This window comes from Wyeomyia smithii, chromosome 1, assembly GCF_029784165.1.
Source record: "Wyeomyia smithii strain HCP4-BCI-WySm-NY-G18 chromosome 1, ASM2978416v1, whole genome shotgun sequence".
NCBI classification, from domain to species: Eukaryota; Metazoa; Arthropoda; class Insecta; order Diptera; family Culicidae; genus Wyeomyia; species Wyeomyia smithii.
This window is the reverse complement of record NC_073694.1, coordinates 182,183,073-182,197,318: the sequence shown is the minus strand read 5'-3', so window position 1 is coordinate 182,197,318 and position 14,246 is coordinate 182,183,073. Positions and strand designations below refer to the sequence as shown.

Genomic DNA, 14,246 nt, shown 5'->3' with positions numbered 1-14,246 from the left:
GGGCTTGGGGTTCGTTTGAATGACGATTGATGATGAAGTGAGCTTGCACTTTTTGTAAGACGATAAGATTGCAGAATTTTCAATAATGGTTGGAATGAACAGAAACCCAGAAACAGATTCTTGTGCAAGTCAGCAAATCAACAACATTGCTATGAGCATGGGTATTTTACCATGCGCATAGAACAAGATCACTTCCCACCGTCAGCGTGTAATACATGCACCTGCAAGCGCAGTTCGAGTAGAATATTTTCTCCAAACACTATCATCATCACGAAACAAGTAGCAATATGCATTCATTAGAAGCTGATTCACTCTCGTATCACGTAGGTATTCAGCTTCCGATCTCACTAGATAGGGCCGGCGCTAATCAAACAGCTGCGAAGTTGGCCTTGATTAACCGGCTAGTTCCTTCTCCCCTTTTTTCAACCAGCAAAAAAACAAAGCAATCTAGATCGTGTGCCAAACGAAAATATCTCATTTAATGCTGACATTTGTCAACTTTTGTCTCAACACAGCAGAAAGTAGTTTATGATTCATACTCATAGAAGAGAATTGTCAGTATCAATTAAAATGGTGTATGTATCAGGTCAAATTGCCCGTATACGTTAATTAATCCATCGGCGTTCCCATCGCTCGCGTAACATTTACCCTCGGAGAAGACATATCCCGCGTTGACTGGCAAGTCAAGGTTACGGACAGGCGCGCATTGGAAAGCGAAACCGAGCGCGAAGGTTCGTGCTAAAAATATCCCGCGCACTGACGGACGTGCAGCAAGCGCGGGCATATGGAAATCATAAGTTCCCGCATGCAGCCTGCAAGCAACTTGTAACCTCCTCAAGTGTGATTTTCGTGAGTACAGTTCAAAAATCGCATCAAATTATGAAATCCAACCACGCTCAACCAACGGCGCGACGTCCGCGTCGTCGTCATCCTCGGTCTGCTATGAACTGCAGCGCATCCCTTTGTGGAAAGACAAAATACTGTCGACTCGAGAAAACGGAACTTAATTTGAAATGCACCGGCTCTGGTTTGGCTCGTCGGGGCATCAAAATTCAATGGTATGGAATGGTTGAATAGCTATAATCTTTCATTTTTCCGGTTTGAGCTTTTGGAATGCACTTTTTTTTTTCATTTTTTCATCTACATCGCCAACATCACCTTTTTCTCAAAAAAAAAGTCAATTTTGGAATAAGGTTTATTGTTTTGAACTGGAAATGCATATTTAGCTACTGCGGTGTTTTTCGGCAATAGAAAAACGCCCAAACGCCGTACCGTTGATTCATTCATTCAATTTTCCTTCTAAACCTGGCACTGAATGGACCGCGTGCATGCAGGAAAACATTCTTCGTGTTTTCCTTATAAACAATTCCATCAGCTGGCGGAGGTGAGCCCGACCCATAGAAACATAGAGACCGGCGCGAGGTTTCTTCGGAATCGCCCACGGAGCAGCTTTGGTGGTATTTTGCATTACATGACTAAGCGGGAACCATTTGTAGGCGACCGGAAGAATCGCTTGAATTCGCATTCGATTTGACTTGTGTGCTTTTAAAAAATAAGTACATATTACTAGAAGTCAAGTTGATTGAGCTGTGAAACTCCACCGAGATCGGGAGTTCGTGAAACTCATCCGGGGTTCGTAAGTCACCGTTCAATCTCTCGACTCATGCTGCGTTGATTGCAGACTTGGTGCGCAATTTTCATTATGCCGTTGCAAACTGTCGGACTTCCTTCTTGGCTTTCTGGGTAAACCTCAACGAATGACGACCATAAAAAAAATTACATTGCGCGGAGAAAGAGTTGCCAGGCCAGGCCAGATGGAATCGGCCCGGAAGTGGCCTTTTTCTTTTCCTTCCTTCGCCATGTTTGTGCGTTGTCGTGCCGTTTGCTTTGGAGTGGATTATGTTGTGCTTTATAACCGAAGCACCACGTGCTGATTGTTTATTGCCTGGTGCTCAAGTACAAATCGTTTTCAACTGTGCAGGGCGCGAAGGTAGCCGCCGGCGAAGGGAGGAATGCGTTTTATTAATACTGACATGGGACCGTTTATAAATGTACAACAAGCAGTCGGGTGTATGGTATGAGTCGAACGGTACAGACAAGACGACACAATCCTGATCTAGCGATAATGGAATCTAACGAAAACAATTTCGTGTAGGGTAAAGACGCTCACTCACAGCCCCCGCCGTTATTCGGTGAACCTGCAGAGGATTTGGGAGGTCACCAGGACTTAACACGACTTAATTCGAATAACAGCAAGTTAAAAGTTGGTGCATCTACATTTATTTCCCCTGTGTTTTCCGCTGCTGCAAGGCGGGAAGTTTCTTTCGTACGTGCTTCGAATGGATGCGCCTGATTGACGCTTGGACTAACCACCATCCGTGCAACAGGATTATCCAAGAAGCTGAACGAAAGATGAATAGTGGCTTTCGTTTTACAGGAATGCCATTATAGCTGCACGTTTTGTGTGAAGGTTAGAGTTCCGGAAGGTTTACAAATTTTGAATGGAGATTATAGTTTCACTATGTTTTGCATGATACGGAAGATCTGATTTGTGGGAATCGTTTTGCTTGAAGTTTTTTTTTTGTTGAATGAAATTAGATTAGGTATAGTAACAGAGGTCCATTCCGCGCTTAATATTGTATCATTTTCTATGTGACTATATCGTTATCTATGTGACGTTCGTATAATTTACCTGCGCTTGAGTGAATGGCAATATAGCCAATTAAAATTACCTGGGAAGTCTAATTTCACGTTCTTCTTGTTATATTTATGATAAGAGTGACTTATTTTGTCATGCTGAAGTCATCGAAATATTATAGAATTTAGCGGGAAGTTATTGCGTCGTTTACCGCTAAAATCCCTGATTTTGATAAGATTTGAACTCAGGACTACCTTCAAAAACATTTTTAAGTGATTCTGAGCTCAATTGGAAATCATTATTTTATTTTGATCCTTCAAAATTTGGTTCTGAGAAGCGTTTTTCGAGCTCGTTCTCAATTTTGGTCTTCACTGGCCTTGAAAATTGCTTATCAGTGATCCTAAGCTCAATTTGAAATCGTTATCTATAACAGTTAACAATTGACAGTTGGTTTTTAAGGAATACTGAAGAACATATCCTGTAAAAATTTGTGAATTTTCACAGTAGAGTACTTGGAAAGAATAAACAAAATCATAAAAAAGCAGGGCTTGACAATTGAATTTTTCTATCTAATTAGAAATGTTAGAAAATTTGAAATGTTTTATATTCTATAACAGATTTTACCAGTGCATTGTATTCGAAATCATAAAATACTAACTGTCGGTAGATTCACAGTAGGTAAAAAACGGTAGATATAACAGATTTTATTAGTGCATTGTATTCGAAATCATAAAATACTAACTGTTGGTAGATTCACAGCGAGAGTTTACAGTGGTTGGATTAAGAACAATAAATACTTTATATCGGACTAGCCGTCCCGGCAAACTTCGCTTCGCCATTTTTTTTTCAAATGATTTCAACCTTTCTAAATTGATTTTACTTACATCCAAAGATCTATTTCCGATTTGTTTATAGTCTGCAAATGCATAACGAATCGGACATTGGATAAATGATTGGTTTTATCGAAATGAGAACATCCTTGGCTTTCAGCTTTCGTACATCACCTCGATTCAAAAAATACCCATATTGAATGACATTCGGTCGTTTTCAACTAATTTCCAAAAAAAAAAAGTCATCTTGGAATTCAAAATGGCTTTTTGGTTTCTGAGCGTTATTCTGGTTCCGAAAACATTGGGTAATATTCGGTCATTTTGGGCTCATGCCAATTTTGGTTCGATTTGGTTGATTAGTTCTTGAGTTATGCAGAAATTTGTGTTTTATTCGTTTGGTAACCCTCCTTTCCAAGGAAGGGGTGTCGAACTAACATGAAAATATTTTTTGCCTCTAACATTTGTCACACTTCATTTGTATGGAAGCTCTCTTTTCCAGAGAAGGGAGGGGTGTCAAACCACCGTTCATGTTCAGCTGTTTTCCAGACAGCGGAAGTTTCCATCTTAAGTTGAAAATGGCCTTGATTTTTGGCTCCTGTGCATCATCCCGATCATTTAAAGCTGTTTCCCGGAAAAACTGGTTGAAATAGCTGTTTAAATTGTCTGGGGACCTCCCCCCCCCTTTCAGAGTACGGAGAAGTGACAAGAGAGCCCTTCTTTTCAAAAAAGGGAGGGGTATCTCTCCACCACGAACATTTTTCTTGCTCTCAAAAACCTTAACATGCCTTATTTGGCTGTATTAGCTTGATTGGTTCTCGAGCTGTGTGAAATTTGTGTTTCATTTGTGTGGGAGCCTCCCGTCCAGAAGAGATAGGATGTTCTAAACTCTAAAAGGGAAAGTGGATTTCTGGAGTTGCAGCAGCCTTGGTAGCGCACTTTCATATTTTGTATAAATTGTGGCTACAGGCGTCTTCGATCTTTGCAGTAATTTTTATTTTGTCGTGCTGAAAACTTAATTTTAGATGGCCGCAGATAACGCAAACCAAAATTACCTTGTCTGTACAGTTTTGTGCTAACAAATTTGTCTCCATTACAGCTGTCACTTCTGTCAAGGAAATAAAATATTGAACAACAAACAGTCCTTTTTAGAGCTGTATCAAAAGATTGCGCTTCGACGCTTCTTTTTGCTTGATTCTGAACTTTTTGCCTTTCTCCTAGAAAGGTATAGCAATCACTTGCAAAACCGAAAGTATAATAGTGCTCCAAACGGCCGAATGGCATATATCACTCGACTCAGCTCGACGAGCTGAGCATTTTCTGTATGTGTGTGTGTGTGTATGTGTGTGTGTGTATGTGCAGATTTTTATTCTCACTCACTTTTCTCAGAGATGGCTGGACCGATTTTCATGAAATTTATTGCAAATGAAAGGTCTTGTTGTCCCATAAGACCCTATTAAATTTTATTGTAATCGGATTTTTAGTTTAGAGGTTATGTATCAAAATGTGAAAATCACGAAACATCATTATCTCGAAAACTACACAACCGATTTGAACAAAATTGATTTCGAATGAACGGACTACCTTAAAAACTCTTAATTTTTGAATTTTATAAAGATTGAACTTGTGGTTCAAAAGTTATGAAAAGAAACGTGTTCTGAAGACTGTTTAATCTCACTCATGTTTCTCAGAGATGGCTGGACCGATTTTCATAAAATCAGCGTCAAATGGAAGGTCTAGTTGCCCCATAAGACCCTATTGATTTGTTTTGCAATCGGACTTACTTTGCCTGTTATGTTTAAAAATGTGAAATTCAGCTAAGAAAAGGAACATATTCCGAAGACTATTTGGACTCAATCACTTTTCTCAAAGATGGCTGACCCGATTTCCACAAAATTAGTGTCAAATGAAATAGATAGCTGCCTCATAACACCCTATTGAATTTTACTGTAAGCGGACTGTAACTTCGTCTGTAATGTATCCAAATTTGAAAATCACGAAACTACATTAAAAACGTTCATAAAATGAACGAGCTAGTTAAGGGTTAACTGATGAATTATGATTGAACACGTGGTTTAAAAGTTTGGCTGCCCTATACGTTCCCATTTCATTTAATTATAATCGAACTTAAGCAACCGTTATGTATTAAATTGTTAATAAAACAATGGAAGTCTATTATCTCAAAGATAACATGACTTATTTGAACATAACTAGTGTCATACGAACGAGTCATCTCTCGAACTAAACAAATAACAAACTTCATAACAATTTGATATGTGACTCAAAAGTTATGGAAAGAGAGGAAATTCAAAGACTATTTAAAACTATACCTGCTTTGATCGATATATGTGGCCTCAACATAATTTAAATGTGGTATCGTACTATTTGAACGTTCCAATTTAACTGATTCCTTGCGATGTGTTAAAAGTCTGCAAATGCACGACGAATCGGCCATAGGATAAGATCAAAGTCAAATAACAAATCGTTTGAAATGATTGGGTTTATCGAAATGACAATATCCTCGACTTTTGGTTTCTGTACATCGCCTCAAGTCTGAATATATTCATATTGGGTGGTATTCGGTCATTTTTAGCAGATTTTCTGGCATCAATCTGACACCGCAAATACCCATATTGGGAGGTATTTAGTTATTTTGGTTGTTTTCCAGAAACTAAAAGTGGTCGTCTTCAAATTCAAAATGGTGTCCAGGGTCAATGTTTGGTTTCTATGCATCATCTTGATTACAGAAATATTCATATTGAGTATTATTCGGTCATTTTCGACTGTTTCCCAAAAGTTGCCATTTAGTAATTCAAAATGGTGCCTTAACTCAATTGTTAGCTCATTGCATCTTTCTAGTTCCAGATATACTCATATTGGATGGTATTTGATTATTTTAGGCTGTTTATCAGAAAGGCTGTTTCTTAAAATTCGAGATTGTGTCTGTGATCAATTTTTAGCTTCTGTGCATCTTTCTGGTTTCGGAGATACTCATATTTAATGGGAATCGTCCATTTTAGGCTGATTTCCAGAAACCGGAAGTTGACATCTTATAATCCAAAATGTTGCCTAAGGTCGATTATGGAACATATTTTTTACCACTAAAACATTCACCTGCCAAATTTGGTTCCATTTAGTTGGTTAGCTTTCGTGATGTGCAGAAATTTGTGTTTCATTTGTATGGCATCCCTCCCTTCCAAAAGGAGGAGGGGTGTCAAAACATTATGGACATATTTTTTACCCCTTAAAACATCTACATGCCGAATTCGGTTTCATTAGCTTGGTTTGTTCTTGAGTTGTGCAGAAATTTATGTTTCATTTGTATGGGACCCCTTCCTTCCAGAAAAGGGAGGCGTCTCAAACTATCACGGGAACCTTTATCGGCACCAAAAACCCCTACATACAAATTTTCACGCCGATCGGTTCGGTAATTTTCGAGCCTATATGGATCAGACAGACAGACAGACCGGATTGCATTTTTATATATATATAGATTACAACATCAATTTTTTTTAAGAGTGAATATACATTTATTGGATTGAAGCGTTCATGTAAATCTACATTTTTTATTCTCGCTTTTTCTGACATTTTTAGCAATGCTGAGCTTAAATTGGAATGTTTCTCGTGTATATTTTTTCTACCGATAGTGAATTACTTTTCGGCGCATCTGAGCTCAATTTAAGATCTCTCACCATTCTGGCTTTCTCTGGTCCTTAGAAATTTTTTTTTGTTGGCAAATCGGAGCTCAGTTTAGGAGCATTGGAGAGCTCGTAGCCTCAAGGTTACAGAGTCCGCTCTGATAAGCGATGAGTCATAATTCCGAATCTTGGTAGCAAAAGATCGTGTCAGAGGAACTTTTACGTATGAATTAATGTTCAGTATCCCCTACCATGCCCCAATTCCAAGAAAAAAGTCAGACCCGACACAGTTGACTACACCTCTCCAGGCAATTAGAATTGCCGATACTTGGTAACTAACGAGGCTCGGTAAAGAAGAGCAGGGGGAGGGTGAAACTATAGAGATCCGTCACCTACCACTACGATGACAAAGTACCTTTCTTTCCGTCACAGTCGATGAAATGCAGAGGTTATTTCCTTCTTTTCTTCCCTAACCGACTGTAAGGACGTAGCCGTTATCGATCTTAACAATAAGCAGAACCTACTGAATTGTTGTACATTAAAAATGGTAAATTAATCCCAAGTTTTTTTTCTCTTCTGTAGAGCCAAAACCAGGTTTGATATTTGTTGACACTCTAGAGTGAAAGTGAAAAAAATCAACCATACACGTTATTTTTTTACAATCCTTTCACGGGAGAACTTACCGCTTTTTGCATGGAAGTGAACTGTCAAAACATCTCGCAAGATCAGTTTATATTTTTTTACTATGCCGATGAAATATTCCACTCGTGCGATGTTCATATACTCTTTCTTCGTTCTTTCGTTATTCGTTAACGAAGATTGTCAAGTCATCGGTCAGTGTCAAAAGAAACTGGCTCCGGAAAATCCACACAAGGACCATCTAAAAAGAGAGCAGTTTCACAAAAATGTCCCAATTTTAATATTTTTTTAGTTGTCATTTTCGATTTGGCTGAAACCTTTCATAGATGTTTGTATAGGCAAAAGACACCATTTTGTGCTATTTGTTTAATTTTTTGGAACACGATTCATTTTTGAGAAGCTATTAAAAAATGCTATTTAGGGAAGGTATTGATGATTACAAAGAACAAGGCCCGGTATTTTTTTCAAGTATTTTTTCGGTATTTTTTAAAAGTATTTTTTCGAGGGGCATATTTTGTGCCACTTTGTGCCAAACCACAGGAAAGTTGGTTTTACTGCAGATATTCTGCGTCACAGCAATCGTACCATCCACATTAAAAACGACGTGCCACCAGCTACCAGAAACAACCACCGCTTCTCCCGGTTTTGGCGAAATTTCAATCTGCAGTTTTCGAAAACGAGGGGAATAAAATGGCACAGCCGCAACCAGAACCCTTACCGGTTTGCAATCACAGTTTTCCTTCATGCTAAGAAAAAGCAAATCGAGGTTACATTTTGACCACTGCTCTCTTGAATTTTCTCTTGCTTGAATCAATTTTGACGTTTCGTCTTGATAACGCTTGCTGTTTGTTTTTCTTTTTCGCTTTGACGAAGGAACAGCGAAGATCATTTGGTTGGATTCGTCGTTGAAGATCATTTCGTTGAATTCAAGCGATGCGTGCGAAATATATCATCGGAGTATAACAACACGTTACTAGGACGAAAATCGAGTGTATCTGAAAGAGTGCTGCGATCATTGGAAGTGAAAATTGAAAATGATTGGCTGTAATTTTCGAAGAATTTCGCTGGGGAAAATGACTTTTATCAGCACTGCATCCATTGATTAGGATTATTGTTCTATGACCCAAAATTGATTTGGTACTAGTCAAGTATCCTGTCACAATTAAAATATAATTAAGGGCATTGGTCATTGCACAATGCCACCCCAGGATTACTTTTTCCATTTTCAAGGGGTTCTATAAGCTTTTTACAAACAACGACATCCTTAGATTGATTAGTGCTCCACAATTGCAGGGCAATTTTCAGCAGTTTCAGTTTCTAACTGACAAACGGCTTTTTGTTGAATAAGTCTTTCCCATTGTTTAGATAACTTCTATTCTGGCAGTGACCAGCAAACTGTTCACTGTTATAATCCGTTGATCATTTTTGTTGCACTTGGTCTGATAAATCTTTTGTCTAGTTTTAGTAATAACTTTGTTTAGATGGAAGTTCCAGTTCAGTTTTTTGTCCAAAATAACACCGATATTTAATTTATGAAACCTGAATCAGAATTAAGAGTAAATTTTTCCTTTAAGTCTAGTCTAGTCTAGTCTACACTAACACAGCTTGTACTTGAAAGGATCCTGAAAAATGATATCCACCATTAAAAAAATAATGGTTTCCATACATTTTTCTCGCAACGGCCAGGCCTACTGTGTATCGCAATATAATACAATATAATCTAAAATCGGGGACAATCCGTACCAACTGATCCGTATGCAAGAAGTAATATACCTTATTCGTTGGGAGTGATAAAGCTATGAAAGTACACTCCTTTGTTGACCAATCTCCTGGGATGGAACATAGGTATTTCCTTATGTTCGGGTTTCAAAACCAAGGATATAGCGCCTTTAATAGTAGCGCTTTAAGAGTAAATTTTTCCTTTAAGGCACTAAAACATTCAAACCCTCTATTACATATAGGCCATTTTAAAATCGCAGTTTATAACCGATATGATATCGTGTCAACAAACTTCCCACGCACTATTAGGGCTATATCATCTGCGTAGCCAATCCTCTCATATCCTAGTTCTCCTAGCCTTTTGAGAAGTCGTCCACTACTAAGGACAACAATAAGGGTGAAAGTATTCTTCCTTGAGGACAGCCCTTCATCGATCTAATAGTTGCGCGCAGTTCCAAGATCAGTAGAACTTTTTCGATATTCAAGCATCGCGTTTCAGTTATCCAGGCCCCGCATTTCCATTGCGGAATACGTTGTCGAATGCTCATTAAATATCAAGAAAAGCACCCGAAGCAATTTCTTTGGCTTGAAGTGATTTTTCGTAGGTGTTTAGAAGCGTTTTCCGACGATTTTGAACTCAATTAGTGATAATTTTCTATTTTGTCACTTTCTTAATTTTTGAAGCGTTTTTGGTGAATCTCGGGTTACCGCCAACTTGAAAAAAACTTCTCTAGCTGGAGTCAAGTCTTGAGCTGGAAGAAGAAAAAAAAGAAAATAATTGATTTCATCATTTACTTACTTGTTTACTTTACTTTGTTGGCTGACGAACCGTTCACCGGTCTAGGGCCGAACGAATTAGAGATGTCCAGCTTCTTCTGTCTTGGGCAGCCGTTCTCCAGTCTCCTCGTACACCAGCAGATCGTGCATCTTCTTCCACCGCGTGCGAGACCTACCACGGAGACGGCCTCTCCTGGTTCTCTACTCTAGTTTTGGCGGCTCTCTCGTCAGGCATTCTGGCTACATGTCCAGCCCACCGAAGCCTGCCCCGCTGTATTACCTTCACTACATCAGCATGTTTGTATACCTGGTACAACTCGTGATTCATGCGTCTGCGCCACACTCCATCTTCTAGTTTACCGCCAAGTATCAATCGCAAAACTTTACGCTCAAAAACTCCGAGCACTCGTCGATAAGCTTCCTTCAGCGTCCATGCTACATGTTTGTTAATGACCAGCGGGAGTATCAGCGTCCTATACAGCCCCGTAGAAGGCCCCGTTCGCAGCTGCAACTCGTCGTTTCACTTCACGGCTCATATCGTCACATGTCACAAGCGTACCAAGATAAACGAATTCGTCAACCACATATTTTTAAAATATGTGAAGATGTGACGTGGTAACCTGCGAAAAAGAAAAATATATAAAAAAAAACAAAAAAATTTTACTTATTATTATTTATTTCAGAAAGCTTCTAGTTAAAAATCTCATTTTCATAGAAAACTAGAAGAGTTTAGCCAAACAATGACTATCCGATCATTGAGATATATTTTCATCACTGATTGCACTCGGCTCAGAAAGTTTAATTTATGCCAGCCCAACTTTTCAGGGTGCTAACAAAAAAACTGATTTTGAAAGGATTTTCTAAGCCGAGTGCCAACTAGTGACAATTTTTTTTAGAGCCTAAACCGTGCGTTTGATCAGTATACAGTCTTCTGCTAAGTTGTAGATAATAATTTTGTCCTTAAAAAACACCTAAAAAGTCTGTAAAAAAATTCTTTCTTTTTTCTTTTCCAAGTTCAAGCAACTATCAATGTTAAGTTTTCGTAGAAAAAATCATATTTTAAAAAGTGTGTTTGTTAGAACATATTAATTTATAACAATATTTTTGTGTTTTTTTTTAAATATTTTTTTTTCTGGAATAAATAAAACCACTGTCTACAATTTTGCTGAAGACATCATATCAATCAAACAATTCGTTGCAGTCTTAATTTCTTTTAGAAAATTCTAACATATTTTTTTCTCTTTTATTTTCCATCAATGTCTAGCTAATCTATTGTAGTGTTCAAAAAAAATATTTTTTTTTCAATTTATTTTCTTAAAAAAATGTCTTCGATGAGACAGAAGTTATTATCTCAAGGTAATAGAGCCTTCTTTTATATGTGATTGAGTTCGAACCTTAATGGAATTAGATCGTTCGGTGTCAGAGGAACGTTTACGCATGGGTTAATTCCCAGCCTCCCTCCCATCCTACTACTTAAGAAGAGCAGTAGAGTCTATATATAAGGCGTCGTACACAAATTACGTAACATGAAAAATCTAGAATTCAGCCCCAATATGTTCCCCCCCCCCCTCAAATAACGTAACGCTGCACAACCTGCCCCCCTAAACATTTTCAATTTTGAGCAAACATTAAGTTAGTCTCTAGTCTCAACAAGCAACTCCTCCCTTCATGACGCCTAAGCCCCCCTTCACGACGCCTAAGCTTGTAGAGGGAAGGGTAAAAGTATGAATCCGTCATTTACCACGGTGAAAAAGTAAACTTTTTTCCGTTATAGTCATTAGAGATCAGGGGTTAACTCGGTCTCTGGCAACAATGATTGTAACACTTTTTCTTTGCTTCCCTGATCGACCGCATGGACGTAGCCGGCGCCGTTATCGATTTATGTATTTTGAAAAAGGGAAAATTATTCTTAAATTATTCATCTTTCGGTGGTTCCTTGTACAATTTCACTAGCTCAGATTCATCACGCCATCAAACCGTTCTGGCTCTGAAAATATTTCAATTAAATAGTTATTAATAGCACGAAATGACAGTTTTAGACCATAGAACATCTGTGTAAAGTTTCCGTAAAATCAAAAATGACAATTGACAGAGAGTAAAAAGTTGGTGTATTTTTATAGAATTGCCCACTAGTAGGATCACTATTGAGAGTGACATGCTTATCATTTCTCTGCGCTTGTGTGTATGCCTCTATCCTTTCTTTTAAGTGCACTGCTCTTCTATGTGATCGACGTTCCTTTTTCCAATATATCTAACTGCATATTCCAGGAGGGAACAATTTTACGTTCCTCTGGTCAGTTTCATTATAAAAATGACTCATTTTGTCAAGATGTACTAATAGTGGTAAAGTAGAGTCCAGTGTGAAAGAAAGGGTTTGTGGGTAGCCTGAGAATAAACGCCGTGCTTGAAGCCTTTTGACTCCAAACGGCCTGATTATATTAAAATTTGAACCCACGACCACTAGCTTGTCAAAGCGCTATACTTACTGGTTATATAGGTAATTTATATTGCTTGTCGCATCTTTTTTCCGCCAAATTATAGTTGGTCCTAAGAAAATTGCAATCTTTTTCTATTTTGATCTGTTCTGGCTTCGAGAATCGTTTTTCAACGGTTTTGATTCATTTTCTGTTTTGGTTTTCTTTACTCTTCATATGCGTTTTTCAGAGGTCTTGAACTTATAATGATATAATTTTCTCTTTTGATTTTGGGATCGTTTTCTATTTGACCTCTTTTGAACGTTCGAAGCATTTTCAGCGATTTTGAGCCTAATTTGGGATTATTCTATCCTTAATTCTAGTTTTGAAATGCATTTCTATGAGCTTGAATTGAGATTCTTCTCTTCAAATATGTTGAGCCTAATATTGCCATTGTTTTTTTTTTATTTTTGCTTGAATTTTTTTTAATAGGGGGGGATGTTTTGTGATGAGTTAATTATTTACTAATATTTATTCAGAATTTTTATTGTGTGTTCTGCCACAAACGGTGACATATCAACACTATTTGCTTGAACTTAATTCATTTTTGTTAAGACTATTTATTGCCTAGAAAAGTGCTTGTCGGTGAATATGAGGTGAATATCCAACTGGAATCGTTTACCTCTTTTCTCTGTTTTTTTTAGATATCAATTAAAGATAATTTTTATGGATTTTAGGTGCCTTTAAAGGTGGATCTTAGTTTATAGCCTATTTAAAAAAGTTCTTTATCTGCGAGAAATAACTTTACTCTTTCAATAAAGCTGAGAGTCCATTTAAAAATGCGTAAGGGTGTGATAAATGATCAATAAAAATAGGAAAATATCAGACTGAGGAAAATCTGAGGCTATTTGGAAAACCAGACTATGAAGTGAGATCACCTGCCAAACTGCGTGTAAATTTCTCGTGCTCACCGAAAAGGTCAATTTTTGTCGACTTTCAGTCAATTGACGACACTACGGGAGCGAGCGTTCCCTGAAGTGGTGTTGGTTTTTACCAACGCTTTTCGTGGCATGCTATTGCGTGAATTTAAAATTCAAATTTTCGGCCTAGCACGCAATGTTTTTTTTAATTTGGCGTGCATCGCCGAATCGTTTTATGTGTCAGTTGTAAGCAAGAGTGAAAATTTTAATGACTCAGTTCAAAAATAATTGCGATATTGCTCTTTTTGGTGGTATGTTGCTCCATTCGGTAGCGTCGTCATCAGAACCCTGCCTATCATTCTAATTCCCGTTGATTCCAATTGCATTCGTCTGGATTCCGCACTCGCTGTCCGCGTACCCGGGCCTGTCGGGGTCTTTTGTCTTCGAACGTTGTCTCCAACGACGGGACGCAGAGTGGGAATAGTTGTCACGATGATTAACTCAATCATTTCTGAGAATAAAAAGGAAACAAGCCCCACGAGAATCTCATCCCGAGCATCTGCGCGCTTTGTTCGATTCCACACAAACGCACGCGGATGCTATTGGCTTGCTTAGTAGCCGTTCGAAATGTGTTGGTGTTTGTTTATCACATGGTTCACGTCCGGGCTGCAAAA

The 14,246-nt window shown here is 38.2% G+C and overlaps 1 protein-coding gene across 3 annotated transcripts in view; it reads left to right on the top strand.

Annotated features, from left to right (window-relative positions):
- Positions 1-14,246, top strand: part of LOC129718511 (dedicator of cytokinesis protein 3) — a 115,146-nt gene that overhangs the window by 9,260 nt on the left and 91,640 nt on the right. The gene's annotated exons all lie outside the window — the stretch shown is intronic.